The sequence below is a fragment of the Leptidea sinapis genome, chromosome 5 (genome assembly GCF_905404315.1).
Source record: "Leptidea sinapis chromosome 5, ilLepSina1.1, whole genome shotgun sequence".
NCBI classification, from domain to species: Eukaryota; Metazoa; Arthropoda; class Insecta; order Lepidoptera; family Pieridae; genus Leptidea; species Leptidea sinapis.
In genome coordinates, this window is record NC_066269.1 from 10,519,723 (window position 1) to 10,542,973 (window position 23,251).

Below are 23,251 nucleotides of genomic sequence, written 5' to 3' on the forward strand. Positions count from 1 at the left end.
TTCAAATTTAAGTCATGTCTAACGGATAATGTCTGTCGGGTCCGCTAGTATTTCTGTATAATATTTATCCTACAATATGTAAACTAGCTGAGCTTCCTCTCTATTCGTATTGCATTTCCCTTTTATACTATCTGAGAAGTCTTATGATAGGTGGAAATGATTCTTTGTACTAGAAACAGTACTACTACTTTGTGTCTAGATAGTGCCTCTTGCTGCTAGACAACCGATGAATACAGGCCAGCTTTATTACTCTAGTGTGACTAAGCTACATATTGTACTTGCGATTTGCATGTCACTTTATGTTAGTGTGCGTGCATTGCTCAAAATAGGGGTTAACAACTATCAACCTCATGGTCTATACAATTAATTTTTGCATTTACAAATATACCTACCAAGAATTTTACAAATGAATCACAATGAAATGCGGATTACAGTTTTATATTCAAATTCAAATATTATACAATTAAACTTATTATTTAATAGCCTGAGGGCGGTCACTCAATTCTCAATCTGTGGTATTAGAAGGTCATTTATGATATAGTAACCTTTACCACACAAACGTTTTTTAACAATTCATTTGAATAACGTAATACTTTTGTTTTTAACATTTTCAGGGATCTTGTTGTAAAAGCATATACATCGCCCCACAAAAGACTTACTAACTCGATTTAGCCGAGTAGTAGGCATTATAAGTACCTCAGATGATTAAGTTTATTAAAGTGTGATCACCTTTTGTCAAGTGATTTAGATTCTTGTTCGGTGAAGGCTGACATATAAAATACGTATAGGGTTTAGTCCCCAATAAGGGTTGCGAAATAGTTAGCTGAAGTTCGCAACATAAATTTATTACTTGCAAAACTTCGCAACTTTTTGGGTAATTGTGATTTATACGACAGTGAGTAGAGACGTGACGTAACCTTGTTTTATATTTAATACTTTTAGTAACACGCGGCATCAACTGCCCATATCAATGTAAAAAATCGAATTAAATCCTACTGCGCCAGTCACTCTGAAGGTAAAAATGGAAAGTCAGAAGGGCCATAACACCGGTAAGCCACATACTACAAATGCACAGGTCATTTCAACAGGACATTTTAGTATAAAAATTGTTGCTTAGTTCACAATGAAATTGTTTGTTGCATCACGCAGTCAGGTAAAAATACTACTATTTTCAATAAAACACCCCCATTTACAACAACAATAAAACACAACCTCAAAAGGCGATGTCAAAAACTATTTTGGCGGCAAAATAGGTGAACCATAGACTCAATGACAGGAGGCAACGACAATACGGCGTCTCTGCCCATAAATCCTACCATAAAGAATATCATAAACATTTTATACTTTATTTGAACACGCACATGCGAAGATTTATTATTTACGCGCCATAACACCGATTTATTTTGCTTGCCAGGCTTAAAAACTGTTTAGAATTGGGGAGATTAATATTACCTATTATAGTGTGATATACTTTCTCGTCTTTAATACTATAATGTTATTACATACTTAGATTAATGATTGGTATCCGCTGCGTTCCAACTAGATACCGCACTACCTAAGAACAATAGCTGTCTTATTACGGCAACTATTAGATACTTGTGTGCGTGGCATCTTGACACTCAATGGCGTCTTTCAAATTTGGTAACATACGCTTCGTGTTATTTTACATTGAATTTAATAAAATACAAAATACTTACTGATGATATGTGATCTCAGTGTCTTTCTTATAGTATTATTTTAACAAAGTTTTACTATGCATCCCGGCATTTTAGTTTAAATTATTAGAAAAGTTTCACAGAACATGTGGCACGTCAACGTAGCGTGGCATCTAGTTGGAGCGCAGCGGAGACCAATCCTTAATCTTAGCTATCACATATGGAGCGAAACAAATAAATTCTTCATTATTAAATATACATACGAAGTCAAATGTAACAAAGTTTGTTTTTAATTATTTAAGTACCTAAGTTATGCTTCTTTGGCATAGCGTCTCTGCATTTTCTACCGCACTTATCACGGGGAGAGCTCAGAGGAGTTCTCTAGGTTGATATCTACCAGCAGCTGAATTCCACAACCGGACATTACTTCAAAATGCCAAATACCACCCGCATCACATTGACGTCTGGCGTTATATATACATTATAGCTTTAAGGGTGAATGTATACACTTTTATAATAAAGTCCCAGCCACTGTTAAGGCATTATCTATAAATAAATTTAAATGTTTTATAAAAAAATTATATTAATATGATTATTTTATAGCAATAGCAATGACAGTGCAATATTGTATATTTTTATTAAAAAGAGCGCAAAAAAAGAACGCTGGGAGAATTTCTTGCGCCGCCTCTTCTCTCTCAGAGCGCAATTTGTTTCCGAAGCGGTAGTAGTATCTAGTATATTAGAAATTCTAAAGGAATTCATTTTGAGAAAATAAATACCTTTTATACAGATTTATTACTTAGATTTGCGAGAAATTTCTAGTCTAGGACAGCTATTATGTGGATGATACGAATAGGCAATACAACATGAATACAAATATAAGTTGTACCAAAATTTAGGAACGATGCGGAACTCGAACCCGCACCTCTCGGATTGCGTCCCACCTACCCTTACCGACGAAGCTTATCGTCCGCGTGATCAGTATATTTGTGTAAGTTCAACTCTTGGGTCATGACTGTAATGAATTTATGATTATTTATTATTGTTTAACAAATTAGTCGGTTAAATCAAGCTTATTTTTATTATATATATATATACATATATATATAATTAATAATACTCTATTCGATTCGAAATGCCATTATGTGGGTAGTTTATGAAGAACGAAAGGTATGTTAGATTCTTTTGAAAAAGTGGTGACATTCTGATAGAGCGTCTAGTCGGAGACAGACGTCGAATATTATACTGTGCAATTGTTAGTAATTGAGTAAGAAGTATAAGTCAGTAATAAGGAAGAGTAATAAAAATAATAATTGATGTCACGAAGCAAGCAGTACTTGATTGTGGGAATTCGTCACATGACTGCTACTTTACAGTTGATAGCTTGCTCAACTCTACAACAATAGTGAGGGTTCAAATCCTACATCGTCGATAAATTTTGGTACTAATAAAATTTATATAAACACACCGAGATATATTGAAAGCCACTGACGAAGAGACACAGCTAGTATACAGGGCGTCCAGTTATGGGACATATAGGGAAAGTATCTTAAACATCGTAGATGTTATTATGTTATTTTAAAAGTTAGTAATTCAGCATTCAAATATTTTCTAAAAATTACTTGTATCAAATAATCAATGCTATGTATGGAATGATAATATCGCTACTTTTCAAACGTCGTCGTCGGCAGTAAATAACTTTCTTGAAATTTGACTCAAACATTTTACGTTGTTCCTTTCATTTAAAATACTATGTTACTTAAGAAGAGTTATTAGTTTCTGGCCATTCTTTCGATTGGCATCATAAAGGTAGGGGTATCTTTATTTTTTACATTTAAGTCTGTTCGAATCCCAGACGCAAGTAATTTTTGAAAATCTTTGAATGCAGAATTACTAACTTTTAAAAATAAAATAAAGTCTTCTTTCAGTAAAATACCCTATCTATGATATTTAAGGTACTTTCCCTTCATGTCCCATAACTTTGGGATGCCCTGTATAATGAAAAGCTTATAACGAATTGAAACTGACGTCACACTGAAAGTCGGCTAAAACGATAACAATACAATGTATTTTATACACGGGTATTTTATCTGATATGATATCGTGTGACTCAAAACAAACACTGAATAATTTGTCACCTGGCTGCACACACGTTTTTAGCAAACAAACGATATTTTATATTTTATCAGCTACGCATGCGAGGTCACGATGAGTAAAGTTTTATGGAATAACAGGATAACCTATACTTATCTAGCAAGTCACCTGGTCATCACAATCAGGGAAGCTACTTTTAAAGTAAGAGGAGGAATAAACAAACGAAAGAATAACCTCGTTATAAGTTATCACCTCACGCGCTGCGGGTTCGGGAAGAAGCAAGTTTTAAAGCTATTGTAAACTAAGTTAAGACTAAATCTCAAAAAAAAAAAAATGGCAGTTGTAGAGACTACCGATAGAACGGAAAGCACATGGAACTTTTCATTAAATCCATTCAATTTCACTTATTAGATAGCAGCACTAAGGTTGCACAATACGTCAGCAGTATAGCTACAGATACACTGCTATAAGCAATTCGGTGAAGCGAACTCACGAGATTTCACCCATACATAAAGTATCTGACTACGTATATATTATATTAATATTTTTTTTTATTTATGTATCGCGTGCGCCAGTGGGTGTCGGTGACGCGAACCCATAAGATTTTTCCCGACCAAATTTAGGAACGTGGATAAGGAAGTTTTCACTTCAAAAAACTTATTAATTAGTTTTCGTCTCGTGTTCACTATAAAGGTAGAAATCACGCTTCTTGCACACAGGATAGGTCGAAATATTAGAATTTTGATATTGTGAGTTTAATTAAGAAATTATCTTATTATTACTTGTAAGTAATAATACTAGCAATTTGTTATTTTTTTTAAGTGATATCCCTCACTTCTTGGATTAAATATACAAATTTAATTATTACCAAAATTTATGGACGATGCGGGGTTCGATCCCGCGACGCTCAGGTTACGTCCCACCACATAAATTTAGGTACAAATTAAATTCTTATAATACTAGCAGTATTTCCGCCTTGGATAGTTGGACTGTTGAAAATAACTGCCAGCGCTTAGGTATCCAGTAGTTTCTAGTTGCTCTTTTGTGAGATTCCAATTCCTGCTTTGTAAAAAATGTGCAAACGCTAAAAGGCATCACGAGCAAGTCACTTTTGACTCAACTCACATACCATCGCTCTTTATATCGCAGGTATTGTGCACCCTCACTGCCTCAATCGCCCTTTTGAGCCTCACGCTGGCTCAGGGCAAGTTTTTCAAACTTAATACACAATGCCGATGCCGGCTAGATTATGGGTACCACAACGGCGCCTATTTCTGCCATGATGCAATAATATGTATTATTGTGTTTCGGTCTGAAGGGCGCCGTAGCTAGTGAAATTACTGGGCAAATCAGGCTTAACATATTATTGAAAAAAAAAAGAATTGAAAATTAAATTGAATGGCTCTAGATACCCAGATAAACCCGTGAGGTTTGCGTGGTACTTATTTCATAAAACTGTATGTATTTGTTCTGTATTGGCCAATAAACTAAAAAAATGTATCAACAATTTGACGCAATTGTAGTGCCGCTCAGAATTTTTGGGTTTTTCATTAATCATGAGCGGCACTGCATTATAATGGGCAAGGCGTATCAATTCCTATCACCTGAACGTCTGAGCAAGACCTTCAGGTGATGGTAATTCATCGCTGTCATTCCGTAGGTGCAATTGCCAAAAAGCATGGATGGAGGTGATCATTTACCAACAAGTGACCCTCTGTGTTTGTCCGCCTATACCATAAAAAGCTATATCTGAACATCTTGTAATAAACTTGTAATTCTATCATTTAGTCCACATAAATTCTTCCTCCCTATCCCCACTAATTACCATAATGACGTATAACAAGACAATTAACATTTCATTTTAATTTGTTTTGTGGGGAAAATAGAATTCTTTGTGGGAAATTGAGTGGTTGTTGATGGCAACATAATTGTTCGCAATTAAACTGAATGAGTTTGTCTAGTTTTGAAGTGATGGCTGGCAATGTTTACGACTTGGGGTTCCGAAGGATGATACTAATGTACAGGTCCATTAATAGGTCGACAAATCCAATCAAAGTTGTTACTTTCTAAAGAATAAAGCCGTCGATACATTGGGGAAAAAATTCTGTGAGGTATTATGAAATGACGTCAGCAAAGTACGTGGTGGTATATCGCATTTCAAATGTCGGAGAACAATTCGCACTTCAAAGTTAGTGCTAATAGAAATGCTGCCTGAGGAGGCGATTAATGTTAAGAACAACCTTATCTCAAATACGTTTGCGAAACGTAAGCAAAAGACAAGGCACTGAATTCGGAAATACTATAACCAGAAAAGAGATGGAAAATACTATACATATAACCAGAAAAAAGATGGTAGGTAGCAAAATATCGAGGGGCATGTTATGGTACATTTTATCCCCAAATGTAACCGTGGCTTTAGTTAACAAATTGTTTACGTAGACATAAAAAATGTAATGAATTATTAAGTTACCAAAGCTCTGGGAAGCAAGTGACGCTCTGATAAAGATGAAAGACACAAATTTGAATATGTTGGTCCTGAACTCTTCTAGGTACCATTTTCACCCTGAAGATCAGAAAGTTGCGGTTTATACGACAGGTCCAGTTTCAATGAAGTAATTCTACCATTTCTGCTTGAACTGCGAGCAACGTAGAGTTGCTCGAATCATAAGGGATCTTATATATGGTGAAGAGTTCGGTCGTTAGTCGTTGGTTAGCGTCGTCGCTGTGTCTCTTCTATCGCTTTTATCGCGGGAACTCCCGCCTTATTCTAGCACCGAAAGACCTGCTACCGACTTCGATATCATACACAGCACCTGGCGTTCCGCCACATTTTCAAGTATCTTTCGTTCCCATACAACCAAATTATGGAATGATATTTTTTGCGCGGTGTTTCCTAGACAATATGGATACCATCAAAAAAACACGAAGGCCACCTAAAAGGCTAGCCTTTTAAAAACGAAACGCACGTGTGGGAAGCAATTTTTTCACTCTCCGAGCATCATATGTTTTCAAAAAATATTTTTTTGGAGAAAATAAATGACTTTATGACATATATATTACCTTTAGTACAAAAAATCAACTGAGCCCAAAATTGTACGTTTGTGTGCGGTCATCACTCCAAAACGGCCCATTTCTTACCTGACACACAAACTCTTTTGTTCCACTGAATATAGAGCAACTTTAAAATGGCAGCTTTCAGCCGTAAAAAAAGAATGGAAACAAAAATATTGGCCAAATTAAATTGGACCTATCTTAATTATTAGCTAGCTTTTTAACGGGCGAAAGTGTACGGTACGAACGCAGATTCTCCAACTTTTATATGGAAGTCTGGAAGACGAACACAAACGGGCTTAGTGTTAAGTAATCACCGACAATCACGTAGTAGTATCTAGTAGTATAAGTAGTATCTAGTAGTATAAGAAATGACATCAAAAATAATTCTAAAGGAATCAATTTTGAGAAAATAAATGCCTTTTTATGCCTTTTAACCACACATTTCCTGCAACGCGCCTGTGACTCTTCTAGTGAGAAGAGTCACAGGCGCGTTTCGTGCCTTTCAGAAATGTTTACGCGCTAACAGAAACGCAACGGTGAATGACTCGTACAGCATTGTCTAACGGCCCTTCCCAATATTCAGTCTATCTCTTACTTGAGATAAAAATCTTAACTATCGTTGACTTTTCTGTCCCAATAAACTTATCCACGGTAACTTACCTCATCACAGCTTACCAGCGATATAAAGTTTGTATGGAAATTGCAATTCACGCGTCCCAATATAAGGCTATAAGAATGACTTATTGGGTATATTGGGACAGCTTCAGATTATTGGCAGCTAAGTACTGACAGTAGAAGGTTGTAATTTATCTCTATCTGTAGATAGTATATTGGGAACGGCCGTTAGATGCTATTTAAAAGTATAGATAGGTTACCCAGACTACATTCGATGTTTAAAAATGATTCACTTACGCACACATTAATAATTTAACATTTCAATAGCACACTACATTACGATTATACCTGAATGAAGCATAGAATGATGCAAGGCACGCGATGTCGTACCGCCATATTTATTTTATTTAGAGAAATATTAAAATCAAATAAAATACTTTATTCCATGATTCCTTATCTGTGGTATGTAATTCCATGAATTTTGCTTTTTTTACTTGCCTTATTAGTGCATCTTCGCATTACACAAGACGGTATTTTAATGCTGTATATGAAATTGTAAGCAATTCTGTCAACAACAAACGCGTGCGTACCATTTTCGTATCGAGAGAGCGACTACGACCAAAGGAACCAATTGACTCCATTTAGGCGATTGATTTTCGGCGCGCTAGTGACATATCTACCTCTTTTAATACTATAATATCATTGCTGAGATGTTTCAAATCAAAACAAATGCACTTCATTCATCAAGGTCAAGGAAACGACACTAATGAATGCAATAAGGTTTTTCTTTCTACCTTTTGCGTCATATAAAACGATACAAAACTGGTCTGAGTCCATAGTGTAGATATGGGAACCACAGCGGCGCCTAATCCAACCATCGAGTATGAACGGTGCCGTAGCTAAGACCATAAAATAATTTAAAAAAAAAGCCCGCTGAGTTTGTTACTCCCGTTTTTCTCAGGTCTTTTGGAATAGGTGGTAGTTTTTGATTTTCAATAAGCGATTTTATATCCTATTTGATTTTATTTAAAGGAGACGGATACCCTTTCATACATTATTGGGCCAAGATGTAAAAGGATGAAATTTGATGAATAAATCTTAATATATATAAATTACGTGACACGTTGTTTGTCCGCGATGGACTCCTAAACTAATGAACGGATTTTAATGGGGATTACTTCATGCAGTGCAGTTTAGTCCAACTTGAGAGATAGGATAGTTTTTTTTCGATTTAAGACCCATAATTATTATTATTTTCATTATTTGTTTTGTATGGACCTATTTTCTATGAGAGAATTTAGTGACGCACGAATTGACAGTTCCAATGTGAAACAATTTCATTATAACAACAGGGAGCATTTTAATTTGAGGATTTTTGGCAATCTGAAAGCAGAGTTATAGGAGGCTTTGTACAATTGAGGTTATGCAATATATGGGCAACAATCTATATTAAAACAGCTGATTTTTAAAATGCGATTGATTTTTTGTTGTACAATAATGATCGTACAAGTTTCGCAATATAAGAAGTCAAATAGATAAATGGAAAATATCAATAAAACAACGGGAAACACTCAAATGACAAATCGCGTAGGTACGCACAAGCGATACAACAGACGAGTGATTGACAATTGACATTCTAGAGAATTCTGTAGCTGTCACTGTCACAGCACAGATAAAAAATACAGAACGAGATTCAGAATCCACTTTTTCTTCGATAGGTTTCTTTGTATGTAATATTAAGTTGATATATATTTTTTTTTAACAAAATACATGTTACGTTAATTATTATAATGTATTTTTTAGGTACTTTTATTGAATCAATCATCTAGTGCAAGTGGTTTTGGATTGAATTGTATTAACTCGTTCACATTAATCGATTATAGTAATCGATATCCCATTTTAATCGTGAATTTTAACATAATGAAATCTTAATGTTAAGATTTCTCGTTTTCTAGATTGTGAGCCAGGGTAATTTTTTATATTTTGAAATAAAAAAAATGCCAAATTTATTAAACCATATATCAACTTATTACATTTTGGCCCAGAAACCCCCGTCTCCTTTGAATACTGGACTACTGAAAATGATCATCATATTAATGTATCTTAGTTACTATACTTTTTCTCATAAGAAAACGAAGGTTTTTATAAAAGGTTTGATGAGAACGAAAGAGAGCTGGGGAAATAAATCCGGGCCGTAACAAGTAGAGATGAGAAATTATTTGTATTGGCCTTACTTTGCGGAAACCCATAACTATCGAAATGTTATCTTGGGTGTGCTATGTTTGTTTACAGCCAATTCGACACGTGTTTCGCCTCGACACGAGGCATCCTCAGGAGATGTTGACTCGCTGAATTCTGGAACAAGACTCTCAGTCTGGTGTCAAGACAAATCATAGCGGAATTAACACTAAAGATAAAAATATAACTATATTAATACATAGAGGTCATATAAGAGGGCGAAATGCTGCCTACCCTCAGGGAAACTCAAGTAGGTTATTTTATGTATATGTATAATAATTATTATCGGTCAGAAATCATAGGCTATCATTCTGGTTATTCAATTAATGATAAATATGTATGTAATATTAATAATTAACATTTCTGACCTCACAATGTAACAATATTTCTGTTTACACTGCCAGTTCCCACGTTATCAAATAATATATAAACAAGTATAGTTTTCAAGATATGCCTGTTTAAAACTTAATTTAATTAGAACCTAATTTTCACATTTCAGTATTTTCGAGACATACTTACATAGCACATAAAAATTATGTGTAATCTTATACAAATTAAATTTGTAACCGAAATTTATGATTGATGCGCGGAACTCGAACGGTTGGCTCCAACTACAGGATCTGTGACACAACCTGAGTGTTGAACAAGACATACCAAGACTAACAAACCATGCTTCAATCGAACGGTTGGCTCTGGTAAGAGCGCTCGGACGGAACCCGAGTGGTCGCGGGTTCGAGCACCGCATCGTTCATAATTAATCCCAGAAGTGACTGGTATCACTATAAAAATTTGATTACGTCTAATATTGTTTAATGCACCCCATATATGTGAAGCCAAAGTTTTAGACGAAAAATCACTGAAAAAGTTTCGTATTTTATTTCATAAACATTAGCCAAACATTCACAAATCCCTCTACGACTATAATCATAATTCATGTTTTCACCACTGGCCAGCAGAAAAAAGTAAATTCTATTTTAAAATTTTAAATTTGGAAACAAACTGCAGCGCGGGAAACTTGATCTACGCTAATGCGTTATTCCATTCTCTAATGGCGGCAGGTGATGTGCCGTATTCAGTTTAATCCGTCCATATTCCGAGAATCACTGAATTATTCCGCTGTTAACTGTAAAAATATTCAATTTGGAGTTCGTTTCCGTCTGATGAATCATTTCATTTAATGAATTGCTTTTGCGAAGTCGCTCTTTAAATGGATAATTTGTCAGTTAAAAATGATTCGTTGACATTTTTATATTCTCGTTTTCTAAATACTTGAAAAACTTTAAAACTTTAGCTCACAAATTACTTTCTTTTAAATGATATTTTAAGCTTGTTCAACGTTAAAAAAATTCCAAACGCGCAAAGACTAAGGTAAAGAGGGCAAGGTGCCTTTTTTAGGAAGGTTCACACACATTCTAGCGCTCTACAAAGCGAAGGTCCGGCCACATATTGAGTATTGCTGTCATCTCTGGTCTGGCGCACCCAAAGTATCAGCTCCAACTGTCGAGGATCCAGTGCTCTGTGAACGGCTCGATCACCTGGCGTTTCGTAGAGATGTTATAGCGGGGAGTGTTTAGTTTCTGTTTCAACTGATTCCTGCCGCCGAATTCCACCTTCTAACGGCTCGCCACAAATTAGGATATTATCCCCACCATCTGGCGTTTGTGGCATTCCTCCACAGTGCAGTTTTCAAGGAATATTCTTCCACGAAAAACCAAGCTGTGGAATCCTTGTGCGGTGTCTCCGGGTCAATACGACATGGGTACAAAAAAAGAGCGTACACCTTCCCTAAAAGCCGGCAGCGCAAGAGAATGTGTGCGGCGGTGATCACTTAACACCAGGTGACCCGTACGCTCGTTTGCCTACTTTTTCCATAAAAGAGGTACCATGTAGCATCCAGATAATATGATAACATAGGCGAAAATGCCTTGAGAACTGTACTATAGAGGAACGCGACATCCTGATGGAGATGCGAGGGCAGGAGTAAATAGACATCCTAGGTCCATGTAGGTACGTATCCTAAAAAGGGCTTAGACATTCACGAGGAAAACCGGCGTTAACTTGGTTCCATGTGTTTGTGGGGAGAACCAAAGCTGATCTCTCAAATATAATATTACAGCGGTCTTCAAGAATTTATCCCAGGGGGGTACCGACTGCGAAAACCGTGGAATCCCTCCCCGGAGCGTTCTCGGAGAGGGCACACAAATATATACAAACAAACGTACGCTACACTTCCGATGCGGGAAGATAAAAGACGCGAGGCGTGTGAAGATTGTTTAATGTTTGTTTATATTTTTCAAAAGGCGGGCCAGTAACCCGAAACGCAAATGATGTGTGTGTAGATACCGCACTAAATAGAAACGTGACATAAGTGACGGTTTCATGTTACAACATACTAACACTAACGAAATACAGCAAGATAGAAAAGGTAAGCGAATCTAAACTTTAAATATCTTACCGTATCTGCGTAGTGTGCGATTCGCTTTATTCGTACGGACAAATGGGATTGAAACGCGGAAGCATATTATTATTATTATGGTGTTATGTTTACAATTTAAATTAGATATTTCTAAACAATTTTGTTATGTTTAAAAGTGATAACATTTTGGGGTAATTACACAAATAGAACTGAAAACAAAATTTTATGAAGGATGCGGGAATCGAACCCGCGACCTTCGCGTTCCGTGCAATGCTCAACTGGAAGTGCGCTCGCAACCTGAGAGTTGAATAATGCATACAAGATTTTATAAACAACACGTCACTCGAACTGTTGGCACATTTGAAAGTGCGCTCGCAAGGAACGCGAGAAGTCGCGGGTTCGAGTTATTTATTTATTAATTACCCCAAAACTTTAAAACATAACAAAATTGATTAGAAATATCTAATTTAAATTGTAAACATAACACCATAATAATAATAATATGCTTCCGCGTTTCAATCCCACTTTGTCCGTACGAATAAAGCGAATCGCACACTACGCGGATACTGTAAGATATTTGTATCTGAGAATATATCTTTTAATACCACTCTGTATAATTTGTATGAACTAACACACACAGCGAAGATTTATATTTTATTGTAAAGTATCTGTGGGCATCGACATATATATAAAGATGCTGAGGTTCTTATATCTGCGTATACAAATATATCTACAGATAACATCTGCCGATACAAATTTTATTATTTATTCATTCGTGCATCAAATTCAAAATCAGAATCATCTTCTGACGAGCTGTCTAATAAATCCAGAAGCAATAAACGCGCGTTTTTTTCCGATCACGAACTCATTGTAACACTCTGTATAACATAATCTTACCAATCTTAACACTCTGTATAACATAATGTTAACAAGTCTACTCAGTCTAAAGGATTTCGACTGTATGTATCATCTCGTATATCATCGTATCTGTATCAAATCAAATCAAAATAACCTTATTCATGTAGGTCACGGAAATGACACTTATAAATGTCAAAAAAATATTTTTCTTATTGAATCTACCGCTACTTCGTGAAGGATTGAGCTAATGAGAAGAAGTAGCAAGAAACTCACTGCCACTCTTTTATGTCAATATTTATATTTCCATCGATTTACAAATCATTTCAATTACAATATAACATGTAAAATGATGCAACAAACATACTCAAACGTCAAATAGTAGTAGTATAGTGTGTGATGCTTTCAGATAATTAAGTTTTTATACGCAGATAAAATATTACCGTTTATTCTGCGTAGTGTGCGATTCGCTTTATACTTCGAAAGTAGGTACAACAGGTTTGTAGATAAGGCGCGTCTCAGCTGTTGTAGGCGTGTGAAAACATGGATCCGATTAATTAGCGAGATATGGAAGGTCAATGCTACGCCGCGCAATGTAGCAGGAAATATTCTGCCATTAGATACTAAATTATACGTACCTACAAGAATAAGCGCTTTTTTTTAATGAAAATAAGCGACGAGACGAGCAGGACGTTCAGCTGATGGTAATTGATGCGCCCTGCCCATTACAATGCACTGCCGCTCAGGATTCTTAAGTTTGGATATGCTGTTATTTACTATATTTAAAAAATAGGGATCCTTACTAAAACTTTACTAATGTAACCCAAGGTGTAAAAAAAATACCTCAAATATTATTGTAAATAACGAGCGCTGCGCAAAAGTGTTGATGATAGAATAAAATAATGTACTACGACTTTACAGCACACAACATTGTTTACAAAAGTGACACGACAGCATTCTTTCGCTAGTCGCTACTACGTGCTCAGTCCTGTATGTACGCGGACGAAGTCGCGGGGTATCAGCTAGTAGGCTATAATACCTATACGACATTTTCTTGGTAGTCGGATTTGCAGAGTAAGTTCGAGAAAGAACCGTCGAACAAAACGTTTCCTACGAACGCTGTCTTCACAATGAGAGATATATTATGATTGTTTTGTGATCGGGCGCGAGTGTCCGCGTATGTGAATCACGGTCTTAATAAGTGTCTCTGTGTCCACGGGCACACTAAGAGTTGGAAAAAATGGTGTGGTTGGCACAACCTACTGTTATTTTGACCCTGTTTCACAATTTTACGATTTCAAGTCAGATCTAGATAAAACCTGTTACCTCTAGATCGTATAACATCAAAGGGCTACGCATAACTGGATATTCCTACAAGGTATGCACATGAATAACGGAGCCCGCATAAGGCGAGGCACGGCAAGCTAACCTAGATTTCTTCCAGGCTATTTTTAGATCCACCATATACTATTACTATTGCTTCCTTCCACTTCAATAGGAATTTCTAAGCATACGAGGGATCATTTACAACAATGATGCAGACATTTTTTTGTGCTGATAGTAACACAATTATTTAATATTTAACTTCTTTCAATACCGCCATTGACGTATTATAAACAACAGACGGCGTCCAACGGTTCGGCCGTACCAAATCCGACCATGTGTTTAGGCTATAAGGCAGCGAACAGCCTCTCTGTTTTATACGATGTAAAGGCCACAACCTAATATAATACGATTCACACACTTTGATAGAAGCCCGAAGAGATAATCCTCGTCCTGTAATCGTTTAACACCACTCACACTCACATCACAAATCACACACCTACAATAACACTACACACAAAACACTTACATACACTCACACATATTTACATACATATATCACCGCACTCGCCGGCGAGTGCGAAGTCTCTTCAAACCTAGAGTCCAATGGACTAACAGATATATTAGATCGTTAGTGATCTTCTCTCCATTCAGCCTAGTGAGCAGGCGGTCCGAGGTTCGATTCTCCTTCCGAGACGCCCCGCGCCTGTAAGCTACATTATCGGCCTCCAAGGCCCCCGCCCGGCTTCGCTGTAAAACCCTTCAGGGCTATCAGCACAGAGGAGGTTTTTAGTCGGTAGGGGGTGTTTACACTCGAGCCCGACATATGGGCCCCGTTTCGGGGACTTCAATGCGTAAATGTATTTTACTCCTCTCGAAAAAAAAACGATGTAAAGGCAATTAAGAAATATCATATCCTTAAAAAGACAAAAGACCAATGACATACAGCCAGCAGCAACAATAATTGTTTGTTTAAATGATTATTACTATGAACCTACTCTCATAACATTCCTCGCTTATGATTCGGATTCTGAGTCAGATTTATTGTTAGCTTAGTAACAGCTAACAGGAAAATATGAAGAAAAAATTAAGGTTTATTGTTTTGCTGAGATAAACTTGCACTTGTTTTTATTAGTGATTTCTTTGTCTTACAAAGGTTAAAGATCACAAAAACACAGCCCACGTAAATATCTATATAAAATATATCGTTATTCAATTATTATTTTCTGTTTATTTATATAGAGCCAATGACGTTCTATCCACATAAGCACACTTTTGTCGTTAGTCGTGTGTCAACTGTCACTGTCCGAATCAATTGCTGCTTGATTGAATCTTTAGCTTAGCGCGGTACGCTACTATCGCGAACGAAGCCGTGTGCATAAACTAGTACTTATTATTATTAAAGAAGGAATACTTAGTGTGTTCAGTCAAATATCACAAAGTTCAACGGTACAGTGGCCACCCCAGCTATTAAGAGGCCTAAATAAGGTTCCAGACTTATACTGATGATAATAACTGTATTGGTATAATTATTATTATATTGTAAAACATAGCTGGGACCCGCAACTATGCCCGCGTGAATTTTGACAACTTGTTGATCTGAGAGTAGAAATGCAAATGTTTTAATTTATTACATACTAGCTGACCTGGCAAACGTTGTTTTACCATATAAATTATATATACCTTAAACCTTCCTTGAGCTTCAACGAATCTATTACGAAAGATTTCATTGAGATCGGTCGAATAGTTTAGGAGTTATTAGGGAACAAACAAACATACATTCTCTTTTATATATATAGATTAAAAACTTTTAAGCTGTCAGTGCAAATTAACTTTTACATAAATCTTTTGGAATGACGCTCATCGTACGAGTAGTTTATCACAAGGCATCAGTGAAAAACGAGTCCAAATCTCTGTGTGTCAGTCATCTCTGCTCCGGCGCACCCCAGTATCAACTCGAACCATTTGACCGCGTGCAACGCAGAGCTGCTCGAATTGCCGGTGACCCAGTGCTCTGTGAACGGCTGTGAGATAACTTTGCGATGCGTAGGGACGTCGCTCCATTCAGTGTCTTCTCTACTGAATTTATCACGGTGAGTGTTCCGAAGAGCTGTTTGACTTGATTCCACCTTCACACGACAAGCCACAAATTAGGATATCATCGCCACCATCCGAATGTGTGGTGTATCTCCACAGTGCGGTCTTCCACGTAGGACCAATCTGCGGAATGAGCTTCCTTGTGCGGTGTTTTCACGACGATACCAGATGGGTACCTTAAAAAAACGCGTACACATTTTTAAAGGGCCGGTAACGTTCATGTGATGCCTTTGCAAGAGAATATGGGCGGCGGTGATCACTTAACTCTAACTGAGTTAGAGACGAGAACTCGAGACGCTCAATTGTCCTCTCTTCAATAAAAAAAAAACCGGATCAGGAATTCCTGACAGTGTGTGCACCGAAAAAATATTTAAACTATTTCTTTGGCACCGGTAACATAAGTATAACGTATATAGAACGTCATTGTGTATAAATTACTTATATATTGTTTAAACTGCTCATGGATATCCGCAACGCCAAAGGTCAAGAAATGCGTTTGCGCTCTCCTGGTGCCTAACACATACCGGTTCGGGAATATGCACCGGGGAAGCACAGGGCTAAATTCTTGATTGAAAATTCTGAGCGGAATCTGAATAATTGCACTGGTCACTTCTAGACATACTAGGTATACAGAACTTCTAGACATACTAGATATACAGAACTTCTAGACATACTAGATATACAGAACTTGTAGACATACTAGATATACAGAACTTGTAGACATACTAGATATACAGAAACTAGCCCAGTAATTTCATTAACTAAGCTAAATAAAAAGCTAGGATTGTGTTCTTCTCTATAACATCTGGAAGGACATGAATTACAGAATTCATTACTCTCCCGAGGATATTCTTAGCTTTATAGACTAGAATGGTCTGACTATTTGTTATTTGACTGTTTTGTTGCTCAAACCTTTTTTTTTATGGTATAGGAGGACAAACGAGCGTACGGGTGACCTGTTGTTAAGTGATCACCATTGCCCACAATCTCTTGCAACACCAGAGGAATCACAGGAGCGTTGCCGGCCTTTAAGGAATGTGTGCGCGCTTTTTTTGAAGGTAACTATGTCGCATCGTCCCGGAAACACCGCACAAGGAAGCTCATTCCACAGCTTTGTAGTACGTAGAAGAAAGCCCCATGAAACCGCACCGTGGAGGACCGCCACACATCCAGATGGTGGGGATGATATCGTAACTTGTGGCGTGTCGTGCGATGGTGGAATTTGGGCAGGAATCAGGTTAAACAGCTCTTTGGAACACTCCCCGTGATAAATAGAACACACACAATGAAGCGACAAACCTTTTCTTAAGATAATTTTAGAGCTTCAGTGAGTAATGTGACAAAATATAACTCATTGCAACTCTTTTAAACTACTAAATGTAATGTTAATATTTATAACTTTCTTAAGTTATTAATTAAAAGAGAATTAAAGAGAAAAGGATAACATAATTTTATAGAAGAGGAGGCGAAACAGCTCTACCTGTGTGAACTTTTTTATATTATTTAAGTAATTGAATGAATAGCAGTTTGTATTGCTATTGCAACCGAAACTCAATAAGTAATACTGCCAAGTATTTTTCTTAGGAATCTACATATATTCTACAGGTTTTGTATGGTCTAACCATCACCTAATGAAATAAAAAAGGTATTTGAACTAGAAAGTCCACCTGACATTGCATATCTACAAATAAGAATCAATATAAGGCAATCAGATATCAACACACTAGTTTACCAAGTATGACAAAATGCATATATATATGTTATGTACCTTAACATGGCATGAATCACGGCTGAAATTGAATGAATTTAAAGATGTTCTGTTGTAATACCCTGGCCCAGAAAGTAGGTGTGGTATAGGCTGCACCACCTGGCTAGATTCTGTTATGATGATGGACTACAAATGGAAGTAAAAAACTTGTGATATGATTTCCTTATAATTTTTATTAAAATAGATAACAAACAAGCTTGTGAGTTCTGTATCTAGTAGTATGGAACAAAGTTAGTGAGTTACATTTAACTAAGTTAGTCACAGTGGATTCACTTAAGATTGGACAGCATGTTTCATGATTTTACCGACATATTTTACAACTCAGACAGATACATTATTAATATGTGTAACCATTAATGTGTTTCAGTCTGAAGGGTGCTGTAGCTAGAGAAATTACTGGGCAAATAAGGCTTAACATCTTATGTCTCCAGGTGATGAGCACAATTGTAGTGCCACTCATCATTTTTGGGATTTTCAAGTGTCCTGAGTGGCATTGCATTCTAATGGGCAGGGTAAATCAATTACCATCAGCTGAACGTCCTCTGTTCTCTCGTCCCTTACCATCATAAAAAATAGAGATTCTGACAAGCACTTTTTTCTAGTGTTGCACACCATAACTGCATTTCTAACAGAATTTCAAATTTGATGCCTGTGCTGGGATATATTTAAGTATATTCCTTATAATAGAAGATGTTAAATAAAGTATACACATATCTTGTTTTAATACCTACTCATTTGTATTTTTAAGATTGATAAAAATGATAAACTTTTGTATATATATAATGATCATAATATGTTTGATTTGACGAAATATGACAAAGGCTTCAAAAATTAATATCTTATGCTGTAATAAAGAAATGTATAAGACCTATAGGTCTCTTGTATCCATTACTTTATGTAACTGAATAAAGAAATTTTATATTGAGACCATGAGAACCATATTGCCTGACTACTTTCAATAATAAGTTTATTTAATTCGCGGAACCGCAAACCTACCACACTCACCCTGATGAAGGAACTCCGAATGGTCCAAAACTAGTTGGTACCGACACCGACAAAAACATGAGTAAAGCCGTATTAACAGATAATTTAATAATGACTCACGAAAGTTTTAATAATTTAATAAGTTTATTTATTAAAATCAGACCTTAGTGTAAACAGACCAATGACAGTAGTCACAATCATCATGTTCACCAAGCAGCCATACAAGGACAATGAATTCAAGCTCTATAGGTTGATGCATTCAATATACAATAATTTATGCTTATGTAACAGTTTATTTTTTTATTACTTTTTATGAAATATTTGATATAATTTGATGCATCATGATTCATATTATATTAGATGCAGTACCTTACAAACTAATTTGTTATGTATATTACAACCATTGTAAAATACTCGATTTGATTGAAAAGAGTGGCTTTCTTCTCACAATCTCTACTTTTTCTGAACCTGGTAGATTCAGTAATTTCAAAGAAATATTTATGGTGATGATTCAAACATGCTTAATTTAAGACTAACTGAACATAGTTTATCTCACTTTGAAAATGTAATTAATGGCCTTGATAATTATAATATAATTCTAAAATGATAAATGTTCCGTACAACATTCATTTTGACTAGGCAGGGTTTAATTATTTTAAATTTCTTACAAATGATTTTTTCTTAGTACCTATTCGATTATGACTTCATATTGGAGCCCAAAAGAATGCCTACAAGTTGACATAAATAAATATGTCATGTACCGTCATACCATTTAGGTATTTAATTATTTCAAAGTGGAATATTAAAAAAACTTCTGTCAAACTATAAATTAAAGTGTCATTCTATTATATTGATGTAGAATCAAAGCATTATCATGTGTTAAGCCATTAACTGAATAAAAAATGTATAAAGTATATACAACATAAAATGTCAAAGGAACATTAAAATAGGATCATTGTATAAATAGTTAATGTCACCAAACAATGCTGAAAGATTTTTTGATACAGATAAAAATCACGCAAGCATAATAGCTGTCTATCGAACAATACAAATTAACTATGCGGGTCACACGTATGTTATATTATTAAATATTATTTTTTTGTACTTTGGACGTAGCACCAGAGGTTTCTAATGTAGGTACTTATTATGAAAGTAGTAGATATAAAATGTACATACCTAAAAAAAAAATCTAAAAATGCATTTGTTTACTAACCTTCAAGGCTCCTTTGCAAGGTATGACAATAATAATTGTGAATTGACATCAATAGTTTATCACTGTACACTACACAATATACACTGTTATAAGCACAAAAATAAGGGATGGAAATATAACCGGCAAGATATTGAACGGTGTTCTAAACCATGGGGAAAATATTATGCATTTTTAATCATCCCTATGGATAGTATTAGGTACAAACAACAACCACAAACTAAATGCACAGAGGTAACGGGAGTGAAAACAGGTTCGTACAAATCACAATAATATTTCTATCACTCTGAGCACCTTAGTAATTTCATTAATAACACCTTAATATCGATTCCTACAACGACTATCCAAACGCGCGTGTTAAATCCATTATTTCTTTAAATTATATAACACATATGCTACCGGCGATTTAGCAAAAACAAATTAAAAGACGAAAAATAAATAAAAACTGTTTCGACTACGTTGTTGAAATGGATTTTCGTTTTATTATATCTACAAAGGTTTGCATTATAATGAACGCGAAATACGACCACCACATACGAAAACCGTTGTGGCACTAAATTTTCTCTAGATGTCGTGTTATGCGCCGCCATCATAGAAAATGGCGACCAATTTCGGCTGTCACTGTGTTATATTCAATAATATGACGTATTACCTTTGCGTAAAGTTGAAATTAATTTTTACTGTTAAAGTATTCAAACAATTCGATCGTATTACACGACTAATTCGTATTGTCATGATATCGTAATATTTTTTTCGCTTTAAGTGACAATGCTACGTATTCGTATTATATAATATTATCTTTTCATCCCATAACATGATTCGCCGGTGAATTTTTTTTCACAAAAATAAGTATTTGTAGTACGCTTGCGCAAACATAATTGCATCAGAGTTTGTACTATTTTAGTAAGTAAATTAAACGCATCAAGTAACAATTCAATTTTATTTAACTCTAACTCGTTGGTCCAGTGGTATGCTGCGGTAGGTGTATTACTCTCTAGGTGCGTGTTATATATTAAGATAATAAATACCGATGAGGCAACCAGCCACCGTTTAAAATTAATGTGAAATTTTGTATATGTATCGATTGTAAAATTGAAAGCAAAGTACAAAAGTACCTACTTACTTACTCTTTGTTGAAATCAAAACTTGACAGCGCGTCATGAAGTTTTAGGCGCGGGAAATGGTAGTCCAGATCGTCATGTATTAATATGTATTATTAATACATTTATTTTGATGTGTAGACAAACAAAGCGTGCGAAAGAAAAGAAAATCTCTTACGGAAATAGAGCAATACAGAAAAGGAAATAGAATCTATAGTTACGGTAACCGACTGTAACGGGTTTTGTATTAAACAACCAGCTAACAAACACATTGACAAATCAAAATTTATCACGCATTATAGAGCTGTCAGGTCGTACTATACACTTGTATTTTTTTTACAATAAGGGTCACTAATTGGTACAGATACATATAGTAATTGGCCATTACAATGCAGTGCCGCTCAGAATTCTTGAAAATCCCAAAAGTTATGAGCGGCACTACAATTGCACTCGTCACGCTACGGCGCCCTTCAGACCGTAATACAATAATGCTAACACATGACTGCTTCACGGCAGAAAAAGGCGCCGTCCGCGTCGTGGCACCCATAATCTAGCCGACATCCTATGAAAAGGAGCCTCCCACTGTTAAGTTTACCAGGGTTATTTTTTTAATGGAATAGGAGGACAAACGAGCGTACGGGTCACCTGGTGTTAAGTGATCACCGCCGCCCACATTCTCTTGCAACTCCAGAGGAATCACAAGAGCGTTGCCGGCCTTTAAGGAAGGTGTACGCGCTTTTTTTGAAGGTACCCATGTCGTATCGTCCCGGAAACACCGCACAAGGAAGCTCATTCCACAGCGTTGTAGCACGCGGAAGAAAGCTCCTTGAAAACCGCACTGTGGAGGACCGCCACACATCCAGGTGGTGGGGATGATATCTTAACTTGTGCCGAGTCGGGCGAAGGTGGAATTCGGCGGCAGGAATCAGGTTAAACAACTCTTCGGAACACTCCCCGTGATAAATGCGGTAGAAGACACACAATGAAGCGACGTCTCTACGCAACGCCAAGTGATCCAGCCGTTCGCAGAGCACTGGGTTCCCAAAAATTCGAGCTGCTTTGCGTTGCACGCGGTCAAATGGATCGATCTGATTGTATTGCCGTGCTCTATTGATGACGCCCAGCTTTTTTGAAGCCAATTTGGCTTTGCCCTCCAGATGGCCACGAAATTGGCAATCGATCGAGATTTCGAGACCCAGTATTCCGATACTATGCGAGGCTTTAAGATAAGTGTTGTCGAAGAGCGGTGATACGACAAATGGGGTTTTTTTAGTGGTAAACGCGCAAATTTGAGTCTTCTGGGGGTTAAATTGGACAAGGTTCAATTTACCCCATTCCGCGACCTTCTCGAGAGAGGACTCGATATAAGTTTCTCCCGGCACTTGTCGACGATTTCCCGTGAGAGACCTGCATGGCCCGTGTATACGGCATCACCAGTGCTGTCGTCTGCATAGCAATATCATTGATATTCAGAAGAAACAGCGTGGGAGACAGCACACAGCCTTCGAGCATTCACGGGCTCCGGGTTCGAGCAATATCCGTCGACAACGATCAAGCTGCGCTTAGTGAGGAAGCTGGAGGTCCACTTGCACAAGCTCTCGGGAAGCCCAAATGATGGAAGTTTTGAGAGGAGCGCCTTGTGCCATACACGATCAAAGGCCTTCGCTATATCCAGGCTAACTGCCAGGCCTTCCCCCTTTCTAGGGTTACCCTGAACATTGTTTTTTGAAGATAGATTTCATTATAAATTTTTAGTTTACTTCAGGGGTCAAATAAAAAACCAAGATGGCGAATTCCAAAATGGCTAATAAGAACAAAAAAAAAGGTTAAACAAGTTAAACA

The 23,251-nt window shown here is 36.5% G+C and overlaps 1 protein-coding gene across 2 annotated transcripts in view; it reads right to left on the bottom strand.

Moving 5' to 3' along the window:
• The window catches only part of LOC126980182 (uncharacterized), a 221,091-nt gene extending 200,240 nt beyond the window's left edge, over positions 1-20,851 (bottom strand). For both annotated transcript variants that reach the window (XM_050829789.1, XM_050829790.1), the window contains exon 1: positions 20,313-20,851. The gene's annotated coding sequence lies outside the window, so the exon portion shown is untranslated. The remainder of the gene's footprint in view (positions 1-20,312) is intronic.
• Between the last annotated feature and the right edge of the window lie 2,400 nt (positions 20,852-23,251).